Source organism: Mugil cephalus, chromosome 14 (genome assembly GCF_022458985.1).
Source record: "Mugil cephalus isolate CIBA_MC_2020 chromosome 14, CIBA_Mcephalus_1.1, whole genome shotgun sequence".
Lineage (NCBI taxonomy): Eukaryota > Metazoa > Chordata > Actinopteri > Mugiliformes > Mugilidae > Mugil > Mugil cephalus.
Genome location: NC_061783.1, coordinates 12999266 through 13013471, shown reverse-complemented (window position 1 = coordinate 13013471; position 14206 = coordinate 12999266). Strand labels below are relative to the sequence as shown.

At 42.1% G+C, this 14206-nt stretch overlaps 1 protein-coding gene across 1 annotated transcript in view; it reads right to left on the bottom strand.

Annotated features, from left to right (window-relative positions):
- The window catches only part of atxn1a (ataxin 1a), an 85923-nt gene extending 72911 nt beyond the window's left edge, over positions 1-13012 (bottom strand). The window contains exon 1 of the mRNA XM_047604514.1: positions 12884-13012. The gene's annotated coding sequence lies outside the window, so the exon portion shown is untranslated. The remainder of the gene's footprint in view (positions 1-12883) is intronic.
- Positions 13013-14206: the final 1194 nt, after the last annotated feature.

Here is a 14206-nt window from a genome sequence, read left to right as displayed (position 1 = left end):
ATAAAGACACCCTCATGTCTCATCTATGTGAATGGATGTGTCAGCTTTTAATGTAAAACAGTTAGCTGTGAATCCAATCTGCTTTCACTGTACAGTCGTGCATATTTTAAGAATGGCTTACACAAAGATCTCCCGCTGAGTGCAAATTAAAGGATCAATTTAAAGGATTAAAAAAAAATATATCCAGGGGAATTGAAAGGCATCATTAAAGTGAAATCAGTGGCCGTAATGCTTGCCTTGCTGCTGATACGTAATTGCAATATACTGCAGGCTGTGATGTTATTTGAAAACAGCACAGTCTGACATTATCTGGGAAACCGTGCAGTAGCACTTGCATCACTATAATATTCTGGGCAAGACCAGATCTTTGACTTTTTTTTTTTTTTTTTTATCTCCACTCTTAAGGCATCAACTCTGCGGTTGGTTTGTGACCTCTGACCTTTTCGCCGAAACAACATCTGCAGATTTTGTAAGCACAAAAAATAGCCCCAGGGAATTCAGATGCCAGTTGGCTTTTTTTCGCAACACCAAGAGCAGCAAACATATTTTCAGTTCGGACAAATCAAGTTTTTTTTTTAAATTTATTTCGATAAGACAAATGAGGCAACAATCGGTCAAGTTAAGCGCTGCTACGAGTCCTAAATTGTTATTTAAGAATATTCACCGCAAGTTGCATTTGCATATACGAGTCAATACAGCTTGCCTAATCACTGATTAAGCGGAAGTTTCTCTGGAATAAAGCAATTTAATTAACTTCAGCAGCGTTTTCTCTAGCAACCCTTAATTAAACCTGAGATGTCTCTTAAAAAGTGGTAAAACGAGGACATGTTTAAGGCAGACACAGCTCATACCGAGTCATGCACGAATGTTGGGAATCAGGCTGAAAAATCTTTCATGACTCAAACCACCTTGGTCTGGGAGAAAAGCCTGAAATGACTTCTGTTGCATGGGTGTACACGAAAGATGTGCCCAAGACATGTTGCAGTACTTACACTGGATTAAAGCTGGCATTTGCTAAATTCCATATGAGCCCCAAGTGATGGAAAATTTTAGTTTCTCAGTTTTTATTATCTGTCTTGGGGAGATGAATGGCTCATGGTTTCCATTATATTTTTCACTTTACTCAAAATGTAATTGATATGAGTTGCACTTGGTAGAGGAGATTAAAAAAAGGGGGGTGGGGGGGCAGCAATGTAGGTTACAAATCTTTGTTTAAAGAAAATTGCGCAACATTATCGTGGCATGTCTCGTCAAAGGCAAAAATCTGTAGGGTTTACAAAGAGAAAAGCATATAAATGAGTACAGAACGCTAGTTTACTACTTTTACGAGGCATTATGAAACTGTGCCTCAGTTTTAAAAGATTAGAAGTAAACAACAACAACATAAAATCCACAAATCTGTTCTCCAAAGCTGGAACAGAGGCGACTGAGTAGTATTACTATTGGTGGACTCATAATCATGTGTTGCGCTTGGCAAACGCACTTAGGACGGAGAAAAACCTCTGCAAAAAGTTCAAATAGAAACGTACAAATCCGGCAGCTTCTTAGCGGCCTTGTGCAAGTTTTTTTCCGAGAATTAGATCATAGGCTGGGAGAGGGGATTTGAGTTTCTGTGTTGTGATTTGGGTACTGAAAGAACACTTTTGCAACATGAATCTTTGAACTTGTGGATGTGTCCAGTTTTAGATTGATCATTCTGCTGAAAAAGGCTGGTGCGGTTTCAACATCATCACCAGATAAACAGAGAAAGTAGATGCAACACCACGAATGCTTCCAAGAGAGGCTTTTATGAAACACAGATAGCATGTGGGTCATGTTGACAAAGTCTGCAGGTCACCAGATAGGAAGTGAAACACACTCGTACATGCTGGCACACATTAGGATAGCGCTTTTTTTTCAGTTTCTCCAAAGTTTGCATTTTTACAAACAAGCATACGCCGTGCTAGTGCAAAGTGCTGCAAAAACGTCTATAAGCGTGACATTGAGCGGTATTTTGCAAGCACTTAAGCCTTTTCCTCAGGTATCCACGATTTCCCTCAATGTCAATTTATCGACTTTACCGAGATAGCCAAATATAAACACGAGCAGTCAGCACTAAAACTCTAAGGTGCAAGAAGTATTAGCTGACTAATACTTTTTAACCTTTGTGACCAATCTGGCCTTGTGTTCCCGTACAACAGCAACAACATGCGCTGTGTTCGTCTTGCAGATGTCCCTTCAAAGAACCTTTTAGGAAACCACGACTGAATCATGGCCAGAGGAATCTGGCTTTAGCTCTAAAGAACACTCACTGACAGACCGGTTGATGAATATCTCAGCGGAGACGAGATGATGCGGTTAATCCAGCGGGAGGGTATTTGCAGATGTTAGTTCATGTCCAGCATCGCATCAGATCATAGTGTCGGTCACGTGACTCCGGATAGCTCCGTCCAACAAATGGGACGGTCTCGCACATTCACATGAGGTAACTGGAACTCTTTCCCCCCCGTTTAGTATTTCAGATGATATCTAAAGTGAAATGCATGTTTAAGCCAAACGGCCTTTTCAGGTCATTCTAATTCACTTTAATTTTAAATGGACATAGAATAAAGTGTGTTGGACGCAACAGTCGAATAAACAGCCTCTGATTTAACAAGAGAGGACGTAACAAAACATTCACTGTGGTCAGAAATGTCATTATGATTGTGTTTCTTCCCCATAATCTGCGCTTGTGTTTAATTTATGCATTTAATTTTGTTAAAGGTGTACTGGACACAAGCACACCCCAGGTTAATGGCAGATTCAAAACTTTGTTCATAATCAGACGTTGGTCATTTTAAAATGGTCAAATAAATAGTGTAGAGTGTGTGTGTGTGTGTCGGTTGGTTGAATATATGTAGAGCTTCTTTAAAAAATGTGGCTTGCTACATTAGCAATGGCTGTTATGACAGGTGTATTTTGTTCGTGTCCGCTGTCCTGAAACAATATGAATTTTGCATGCCTTAACTCAAACCGACCCCATCCTTGACCCAGATGCTCCCCACGTGCCCCTAAGTATAGGTGTAAACGGCATCCACTAAAAAGGCCTCTTAAAAGGTGTGCACTACCTCTGCACTCTCTTCCTCCCCCCACCCTCCCAGCAGTTAGGCAGCGCGTGCTGCCAGGTTGCAAATGCACTCAGCTGTCCCTCTCAGGCAGCCTCGCTACTGGCAGCGTCGGGAGGGAAAATAGCTAGCAGAGCTAATGGCACGTCATGTAGCATTAAAGCGAGATGACTGGGCACTCCTCGAAAAACCAAAACGCCGGGGTGAAAGAGGAACAACAGGGAGCATCTTTTCGCTCAACAACAACAGATTGGCTGCTGCTGCATGCTGAGGCTAAGTGGAGGTGAAAGGTCTGACGGGAGGTGGGGAGCTGTTGTTTTTTAAGGTTAGTGGTACACGCCGCTCATCAGACAGGCAGCGTAGTAGGAGCGCATTTAGAATCTAGCGCAGCGTACCTTTATGCACTTTGGTAAATATTACTTCAGAAGTTTCACAACGCATTATAGATCAAACGACGCAGCAAAAGCGGCATGGAAACTGAGAACTGTTTCATGTGTGCTGCAGCGCTGTGGCATTTGCAGGACATGCTTTGCACCACTGTCAACAACGGACTTATTAAAATGAGGTAAAAATCTATTTAATTTAAAGGTCCTTAACCACTGCTGTGATCTTAAACCTTCAACCGAGTTAACATTTGTGCCAAAATCTCAACATGAGGGAAACATCTGAGGAAGGAGGGAGATGGAGACACGTCTAAGGAGGTCTGTCTGCAAAGCACAGGATGAAAACTGTGTACACAAAAGCTTTTTCAAATTGCCACCTGTGACTATCATTTGTTTCCATCATCTCTTTATGATCTGGCAAATTAGACCTTGAGTTTCTCAGTTGAGAATACCTGCTTATCCTGCGACAATGGTGGAGATAATTTGAAAACCACCTAAGTCTCTATTTATGGCTTACTGAGAGCTGACATGTGGGAAGTTTAAAAGTTCCCGGAAGAGCAATTAAAGTTATGGAATGTACAAAAAAAAAAAAAAAAAGTTATTTTTATCTTATGTGGATACATAGTAATTTCCCATTAGGTCAACTTTCTTCTCCAACCACAGGTATTTCCCCCGGGCAAGCCCCTGTGGATGGGCGTGCACATTAGCCGAAGCACAGCTGAAGCAAGTGCGTACGTGTTGTTTATGCAAATAACTTCTGCGAATGTGTCCACATTATGCAAGAGAGCCTGTTAATATGTGCGAGGGCTGTTACGAGTTATGAATGGACGTATCTCACGATTATCATTCCACTGCGTGACATACAGTATAAAAGAGGGCTTTTACTGCGGGAGATAGCGTCGCTCTTTGATGCGCTTCTCTAAACAATGTACGAATTCATGCGCAGGTAAGAAACTGGGCCGTTTTTTCCGCCGAGCGTGTGCACCGTGGCAGCTGATAGTGGATGACAGTGTCAGAGACCTGGTCGCGGCAAAACCTCACATTAACCTCATTTATCTGAGCCGCGGCTCATCACCTGACCCCGCTGCTGCGCAGTCACTCGCTGATGATGAGCACACCGGTGGAAACACAAGACTTGACCTGCAGCGTGCACAAAAACAGGCTCACACACAAATCACTCAATACATGTAGTTATACCGGGAGTGTGACTGCACTATCAACCATTTTTTAATTGACAACTGGTCTACAAGGGCCAGATTATTCTGAGATAAAAAATAAAAAAATAAAATCAATGATAGATAAATGGTGACATGGCCATCAGTAAAAGGGAAAATCTCCCACCACTAGAAAACCTTCACTCAAAGGACGAGAAGATATTGATTTACCTTTATTGTATCAGTGCGGTACACGCACAGCAATGCACACGAATGAATTCCGCACAGTTGTGTGCTGCTATTACTTTCTTGCAGTGTGCTTTTGTCACCACGCTCGAAGTGGGAATGATGGCACGGTGTAATTTATAGCTCCAATTAAGTCGCCCCTCCTTGACCAATAATGCATACAATCCAGTCGCTTTCAAGGGAACGCTTTGGTGTTCATCAAGCAATACCAAAAGGTCTAAGCTGACGGGAGAAAACAGAGAAAGGTACTCTCTCTTTAAAGAGGTCCTGATACTGTAATTGGGGGACGGACTCCAGGGGATCATGGGCAAGAAAGGAACATCCTGGCTCACAAGGCTTTATCTCTAAAGCAGTGTTTTACCACACCTACCTGAACGTCCCTGCAGCAATGTCACGGGCTTACTGCATAGATAATAGAAGGGCTAGAAATGCTATCCAGCAAGTCAGTCAGCCAGACGTGTATCCGGAGAGCTTGTCGTCCACCTAACCCAGGCATCCAGGTAAGGCTCACCTGTGGACAGCCAGCAAGCAAGTATCCAGTGAAAAAAGACGAAACGGCCAAGTGAGGACGAGCAGCCAGCCAGCTGAATAGACTAACAGACAGACAGAGAGAGAAAGCCATCAATCCAGCCATGCATTCAGCAACCTGCTCTATTCAAACCCCACCACAGTTGTGTCAGAGAGGGAATAGTTTCAGCCTTACAGCTTTAAACACTGCTTGCGGTTTAGTCTCACAGGCTTGTCTCAACTTGTCTCCCGGCACTCACCCGCGTACAGCATGCCCCTGACCCAAGTCCCCGTGCTTTCATACACCGATGCAATGTCACGAAAATAAAAGGGCGGAGGCGGCAATTATGCCCTGGACAGACTGGAATTCGGGCCTTCATTGCGCATACCACATCCTGGACCATCAATGAAATGTTTTATCAGATGTCTGCCATGTGCAGTGTCTTAGCATCAGCATCCTAAAGGAGTAAACAGTAGTAATGGAAACCCAATGTGTTGCCAAGAACAACACTGGCGAAGGGTGGGTTTTGGTATTCCAGGGATTGTTTCTATCACTGGCCATTTTCCTGTTATTGAATTCCTCTCGCTCAATGCATATCCTCCTGGCTCAGACTTAAGTCATTGTTGATACCCACACACCCGCCTCATAGCTGAGGGTTTGGGGGTTTTTGCTCCCAACTATTGAGGCATTAGGACGGCCAATTTTTTTCAGACGTATTCATTTCAAGCACAAAGCTTCAGTTTAAATTTAAGGTGAAAATCTGCGATGGGCCATGAACTAATATACCACCGAAGAGTAACAGTACAGGTTTTAAGTACATTAATGTGCATTTAGAGGTATGACGAGACTTACGTAGTATCTAATTGAAAACATAACAGCTTTCTGAACATAATCATACAGCAACTTTTAAGCAACTATTTTTTACACCCTGCGATACACTTTGTGACTGTGAAGGCTTTACAGGAGGAGGACTGTACAGGCATTGGTGCATTGTCGCTCATATGGAATATGTATTGTCGAATACAGATCAGTCACGTAGAGGTGGTTTAAGGTTTCCTATCGCCACTGTAGCATCTTGCTTTATTGTAACCTCGAGACCACTAACCGGTACTTTCATTCATATATTTACAATACCCCCTACGTTCACACAGACAATACGGGCGAATGCAGCAGATGCATCAGGAGAGAGCTTCAATATACAGTATGTACATGACCCCAATTCCTTGCATTCTTCTTTCATCTTTCGTCCTTATCACTATCTATCTGGCTGTGTCCCAGGTTGTCAGCTTATCCCTATCTGAAGCCCGGAGCTCTGTGAGGGAGAGAGGAGTCTGCAGGAGCTGTCTGCCTGCCAGTCAGTGTCAACTCCCCTCTATAATCCTCTACTGCCTCTGATAAGCATGGAGAAGAGAAGAGAAGAGAAGAGAAGAGAAGAGAAGAGAAGAGAAGAGAAGAGAAGAGAAGAGAAGAGAAGAGAAGAGAAGAGAAGAGAAGAGAAGAGAAGAGAAGAGAAGAGAAGAGAAGCTCGGTTATAAGGAGGCATGGAGAAATAGAGAATCGAAGAGAAGCAGAAATTATTTCGTCCTCCCAACATCAGAGACTCTGCACTACACTGTATAATGTCATTAAACGCGTACAAAATAACTCAAACCGTGCATGGATTTCCTATAAAAAGTGACCAGTTATCACTTAAGTTCTCTCTCATTCATCTTTACCCTCAAAAGGCCAGCGCTTACAACCCCTCCCACTGAGCCGGGCTCTGCTTGGAATGTGATCAAATATGAATCAAGGCAGAGAGATCACAGGACGAGCATGCTGAATTAACTACTGCGTGATGACTTACACAAGGTACCGCATTTGATGTATAGCCCGGGCGCGGAGAGGATCCTTCCAGCGAGAGTCTGCGGAGCGGCTCTATAGTTTGATGAGTTGCTTGAATTCAAATTTGTAGCCTGAACGCCTGCCATTTGCCCACAGGAGCGCTCTGTTTTCATTTAGACGGGAGTTCAGTCCAGTTCTGCCTCTTACAGCGACTTGCCTGACACATAAACAACTGTAGATCATGTCAGCCACACTGGCAGCCATTGCAAAACCAAAGCCAACACACGACTGAACTAAGTCCCAAAGCCAGCTTCCCTTTTTCACATGGTTATTGAGCCATACAGAGACTTATCGACCTGACAGTGTAACACAAGTTTGTAGGATGGCTTTAGTCATCTCTCTCTCTCTCTCTATCTCTCACGCTGTCCTAGTCTCACTCACACACTGGGACTATGTTGGTCATTCAGAAGATTGGTATTGATTAGATGGCCACCTCAGAATAAAGACACAGAAACAAGGTCACAAAAACTTCCCATTTAAACACTCTAATATCCAGCCACGTACGTTAAATGGTCAACAAATATTATACAGTACCGTGACTCCATCTGGGACTTGTGTGTGATTAGTCAAGGTCAGTGATTCATAAGCTCATGAAAAGGTGGTCTCCTTGACCCTTTTGTTCCCAACGAGTTTAAGGTAAGCAATAAAAAAAAATAAAAAATGGTTGCATATGGTGGAATGTTCTTTCATGCCAAAAAAAAATAAATAAAAAAATCGCTGATTGATCCTCTTTAAAGGCAGTGCACTGTATGTGTGAGTGTGTCCTTTCTCTCGTGTGCATGCATGTGTACTCACTGCACTCATGAATAGAGGAGGATGAAAGGAAAGGCTGAAAAGGTCTGAGCACACTGCATGGTTCAACGAGACAGCTCAATCTCTTGATCTGCCCCCGTCCCCACCCACCGCTCTTTACTTTTTCAAAAATCATTTTTCTCACACTCTCTTTTGTTGTCCCACTCACAGCTCAACTCGTTGGCTTTTTATTCTTTTTTTTTTTTTTTTGGTCTTTTTCAACTCGCTTCCTTCGATCCCGTACTTCCTACATTGTTGTCACGCCGCTCCGTTTCCAAACAATGCTGCTCCCTTTCTCTCCGTAGACTGGTGAGTAGCTTCTGGTATGAAAGGAGACAACGGGGGATTAACTTGCGACGGCAGTCTGGTAAGAACGCCGCAAAGAAGGGGCTGACATCATTCTCATTATCCCACATCAAAGGTGAGTTTCGGTTTGCAAAAGTGGTACAAGATTAGACAGAGCGCCAGCCAGTAAAACAACAGGAGAACAATGTCTAATCTGATCTATATGATGAACAGTGTGGATTCCTTAGACACACACATTTATCCGACAGAGGGCCGTGCATTCGCAATAAGTTTGCAATTTGTGTCAGTGTTACGTGATATTTCAACAGGTACAATCCCCCTCTGCCTGTGAGCAAATGTTCAGACCAGTCCCGGATAATTTCTCTGCAAATATACAGACGCACAAAAACACCTGTTTTCACACATCGGCCCATCCGTTTGACCCTCCCACTCATCATTCACCCTGCATGTATTACCAGAGTATATAAAGCCATTTCTGTCACATATTCATTCAACCATGAAATCTCCACCCAGTCATTACCTGTAAATCTGTCTCTCTCGCTCGCTCTCTGTCTTACAACCACACACACACACACACATTTCTCTTATAAAAGCAGCACATCCCACTCTAGCATGATCTAGCAGATGTGTGTATTCATGTGTGTTTGACTGTGTATGTCCGTGTGCACATATGGCCCTGACAAATGAGCCAAGCTCGGTTAAATGGCTTGTGATTAGGACACATTGGCTTCTAATTGCCTCTCATTACCATTTGAAAGTGAGTGGCGGCTGGATTCAAAGGCTATAGTGGTAAAGTAGACGTGTATGTGCGCACGTACGTGTGTATGTGTGTGTGTGTGCGTGGTAGGTGGGTGGGTGGGTGGGTGGATGGAACAGCATGCCTGTTTCACAGTGGCAAAGCTGCACAATAGAGCACTACACTTTGGTCTTCTCCTTTATGCTTGACCTCTTAAGTCTGAGCTTTAAGAAATATGACAAACGTCTACTTCAACAGACCTTAACAAAACCTCTGCTGCTCCAATTTGGATTCCCAAATACTCCAACTTCTGACTACTCCCGCTGCCATTTCATAAATATGCTGTTTTGTTATTTCCTGCTCCGTGTTAAACCAAAAATATCCAATGATGAGTGGTGAGACACCATTCTCAAAAACCGTACAAGTCCACTCTTTGGACACACCACATATACCACCTTCACAGACATGTACCAAAAATATTTGAATATTTTGTCATGACTGTTTTGGCCATATCTGCTCAGCACCTGGTTTAACCTCACCTTCCAACCTAAATAAAGACGATCTGTTTGCCTACCTTCTAAAACCTTGTATATCTTCACTCTCCACCCTTTGTAATAACAGCTCTCCCCCGATCATGTACTCACCACCTTTAAGACTTTCAGCATTAAGCTGTCCAACTCACCCTGAGTGCAGATTTTGCTCCATCCCAACTCTGAAATGAATTGTTGGAATCCTGGAATGTACTTTTTCCACTTTGTTTATCTCTGCACAGAAATAGCTGTCATAGCACCAAATCTGCCTGATTCAAATTCAGTTAGCATAGCTTACTTCGGCACATGCACCAGCACAACTGTTCTTAAGCTACAACAAGGAGTCGTCTTAAATCATATTAACACAAGAATCCTCAAACCTTCACCAGCAGAGTTGTCTGGCTCCATTAACTGGAAGCTGCAAGAGACTTTCTCGTGGCGGCCCACAGAGATTAACACTGGGCCCCATTAGTTTTTTTTTTCTATCTACCTCCGGGTCAACTTTAAACGTGTTGCTGCTCAGCTCTGAATTTCCTGTGACACTCTTGGTCGCTAAGCCTCTCCTCCCTTCTCCAACAGGTCGTATTTAAGACACTCACCGGAGCTGGATGAGCCAAACACATTGAGAAGGAAATGGTAATATAATTGTAGATTCTTTGAATTGGCTACATGGTGAGATAGAAAATGATCTTCATATGTATTTATATTACAATTTACTCTCTTTATCCAGTCACATCATCTACTGTCGTTATTAAAATGGGTTATAAAACTACAAATAATAGACTATAGGCAACATGGACCATAAATACAGTATCTCTCTGTCTTCTGCATAATTTGTTGTACTGCAGCTTTATATATATATATGTATATATATATATATATATACACACACACACATACACAGGCCTTTTATGTCATAATAATTGCCTTGTCAAAAAATATGCATAAATATTTTTATTCTGTTAGTACAAAACATGTATAATTTTAAATTACTATCTTTTTTTGAGGTTTCAGTGCTGGATTTATGACAACCTCTTAATTTCTTTCACTACTATTCAGGTTAAACTAATTTTACAGTAATCATGACAGTGCAGATACAACTTTAATTCTGCTAATCAGACCTCTCCTAAAGAAAAACTCTTGGTGCTTCAACGCAGCTTGCAATTTACAGGCAAATATAGTTGCTTCAGTCCATGATATTGAAAAAGTGAAAAACATTTGATACAAGCAAGTGCACGAGACGTACGGCAAACAAGAAAACTCGCATTAAACCGTGCCATCAGCCTGGCTCTTTGTCACACAAAAAACAATGTATAATTAAGTGTCATATACAAAAGAGCTTAAAGGATAGAGCCAAAGCAATCAAACAATTAAATTAATCAGTTACTCACCCCCACCGCCTTAAAGCTTGTACTCACATCGCTCACAGAGAATAGCTTCCAAATTGGCAACCATTTCTGTTACGGCGATATTGTCTGGAGACCCCTCGTACCATCAGAAAAAAATGCATTTGTCCAAAGCCTAACCATAAAACCCACACAACAACCAGTGCAGGCTTCTTTTACGCGAGCTGAGTGGACTGTAAAGTCATTCCAATGCACTTTAAACGCAACAGATGTTTCCTAATACAGAGTGTGTTGCAAGTGAGTGAATCATAAAGCAACAGCAACCAAAAATCATTACCTAAACTGGCGTCACTGGTCAGCAACTGTTGTGACAAGAACTACATTGTTATATACTGTTTTAAGGTTAAGATATTATATGTGTCATGTCAGCTGCACAAGAAGTGGTCCAGATTTTAGGAGGGAAAACACCATAAAACCTCAAGAATATTAAATTAACACACAAATATTGTATATTTCCCATCTTTTAAGTCATGTTTTTGACAAAATGACCTTATATCACACAGCCTTACTTTTTTAAACAAAAAAAAAGTTTTATCTTAAGATCTAATTTAAACTATTAAACATTCTTTTACTAAAATAAAATACAGATCATCTAAATGTTCTATAGACCTTGATCCGGATGCACTGCCATCATATATTGAGATATTTGTAAAAAGATTAGTCATCCATTGATTAAAGGGAGGCTACAGCTTCACGCAGGAGGAAAAGACAAAATCAACAAGTAAAGCTGTCTGGCATTTCCCTTTAAATTGATATTGCACAGACACCATGAGGGGTATAAAAAAAACTAAAAAACTAAATAAATAAAATAAAAAAATAAAAAAAACAGGAGGGGAACACTTAAAAGTGTACACATGCAGCTGATGTGGAGAAGTGCAGCTTCTCATCTCCAGCCGCTGCATTCGCCCATCCTGCTGGTGCATTTTGGGAGCCACATTAAATTCATAATGCGAGTGGAAGCATAGGCTACCACTTGGGACGCATAGCCTACCCCGCTCCGAGGTGTAAACAGAGTAAAAATAGCCCGCTATCACAGGCTTCCCTACAGTCCCGTTATATAATGGTCCAGCTAGGATGAATGACATCACGGGTAGTCCTGCAATCACAAACCGTATGTCCTTTACAACCAGCTGGCAATGTAAAACACTGTGTAGTAACATGTCACATATGCAAAAATAAACGCCTTTAATCAACAGTTCAAACGTGCAAACCACACGTCACCCCGCTTTAGCGAAGACTGGACTAATAGTGAGGACTGTGGTTAGTTTGTTCTTCGTCTCTTTGCGCGTAGAGAAAACACTTCCGCGATGGTGAAACGTAGATTAAAAAAAATGCAATGCTTGCCTTTGACAGTCCTTGTCAGTGACAAAAGTGCCCAAAAGAAGACAAATGCGACTTCGGCAGACGCTATTTGGTAGCGTACGACAGTGTTTAGCGCTGAGAAACAGTCTGCAAAGAGCAAATGTTTGAGCCGAGGTCGAGTGGCGCAGTTACTGGAAGTGCAGCGCTTGCCCGACGCCAACTCGCCCGGCGGACGCGCTCCTCGCTCGGTCACAATCCAGCCGAACCTCCGCCCCGTTTCGTCCCACTTAAACAACACTTTGCATTCGCGTTCCGAAATGACAAGTGTACGCACACGACCCGCGTGTGACCCCGTGCCGCTTAGTCACTTATAAATAGGTCAGAGTGCGAAGTAAACATTTTCCAGGGCTTTGGAGTAAAACCAGAGCGTCAGCGCCACCCTTCCCAGTTCTTCCAGCCATTTTATCTGCCCAGCTCCAAAAGAGAAAAGTGACACGGCTAAAGCGATGACAGGCTGGAGAAATCAGCGCCGAATAAATAGTTTGCTGAGACTTACTGTGGGGTGTAGCGGGCTGCTGAGTTTGTGTCTCTCCTTGTTGCCAGGGCTCCCCTGCTCTGCTCCGGCGCTGACGGTGGAAGCGTCTCCCCTCCTAATGATGTCTGCAGAGCGCAGCTAATAGCTCAGCCCCCACCTTCACAGAGAGAGAGAGAGAGAGCGAGAGAGAGAGAGAGAGAGAGAGAGAGAGAGAGAGAGAGAGAGAGAGCAGTTTGGAAGCTACTCATGCAAAAATATGAGAGCACGGCAAACAGCCTCTGAATTACAAGAGAAGTTCACTGACAGCACCGGGGCGTGGGAATACACAGTACAGTACATATGCCATTGTTGGTTCAAGTGTGTTTGGATATTGTATAACATGGGATGCATTCCTCAAAACAAATGCACAGTGTGTTATGTGTGTGCACGACACAGAAAAAGAACCTGTCCCAATTTAGAATTAATACATTTTCTTTTTAATATTATCATTTTTGTTATTATTTACTAAATATCAGTATACAAGTCTGGAACTTGCTGCATTGTATGTGTGGGGGGAGTTTTTGTTTGGGAAAGTCACAGCTAAAAAGCATAGCTGCCATAGAGGTCCCTCTTGAGCTAAAGGTCTATCTCTCCTAATCACTTTGCACCAAGTCGCAAAACAGTGTATTTGATGCTTCAAGCCAGGAGACCGATGTCGTTGAGATGGAAAAGTGTGCACAGCCCTAAAACTGTGGCTACAAGAAAAAAAAAAAAAAAAGAAAAAAAAATGGGAAATGGCTTCTTGTGGGAGGGAAAATTAGTAAATTCGAGGAAATATGGGACACCTTCATGCAATTTCTGGAAATCAATGGTAGCATCTAATAAGATTAATATTAATTGTTATACCTAATATTATTCATAAAGTGTTATGATTTAAGATATGGAATTTTTATTTATTTATTCGTATTCATATTTTTATTTTCACTTATTTTCTTATTATTTATTATATTTATGTGTTGTTGTGTTTGTACACCCTCAGCAGATTACAGTGACAGTTGGATGCACTGTCACTGATTGGAAGAAGAGAAAAGTCATAAAATTATCTATGCTTAAACATAACTGTAAATAGGAAGTAATATATAAGACCATGACACTGAATTGAAGAGGCGTGAAACACGTTTATTTTCAGTATTTTGATTAGTTTCCCACTCAGGGAAACTAAAGTATGACAGATGAATCTTTATGTGAACATGAATTATATTACTATAAAAAATACATAGGATGTTTTTGAAGTGGATGCCCATTGCCATTGTTAAAAACAAATACAAAACCAAATTAGTAGCGTGAATATCCAAGATGGATTTT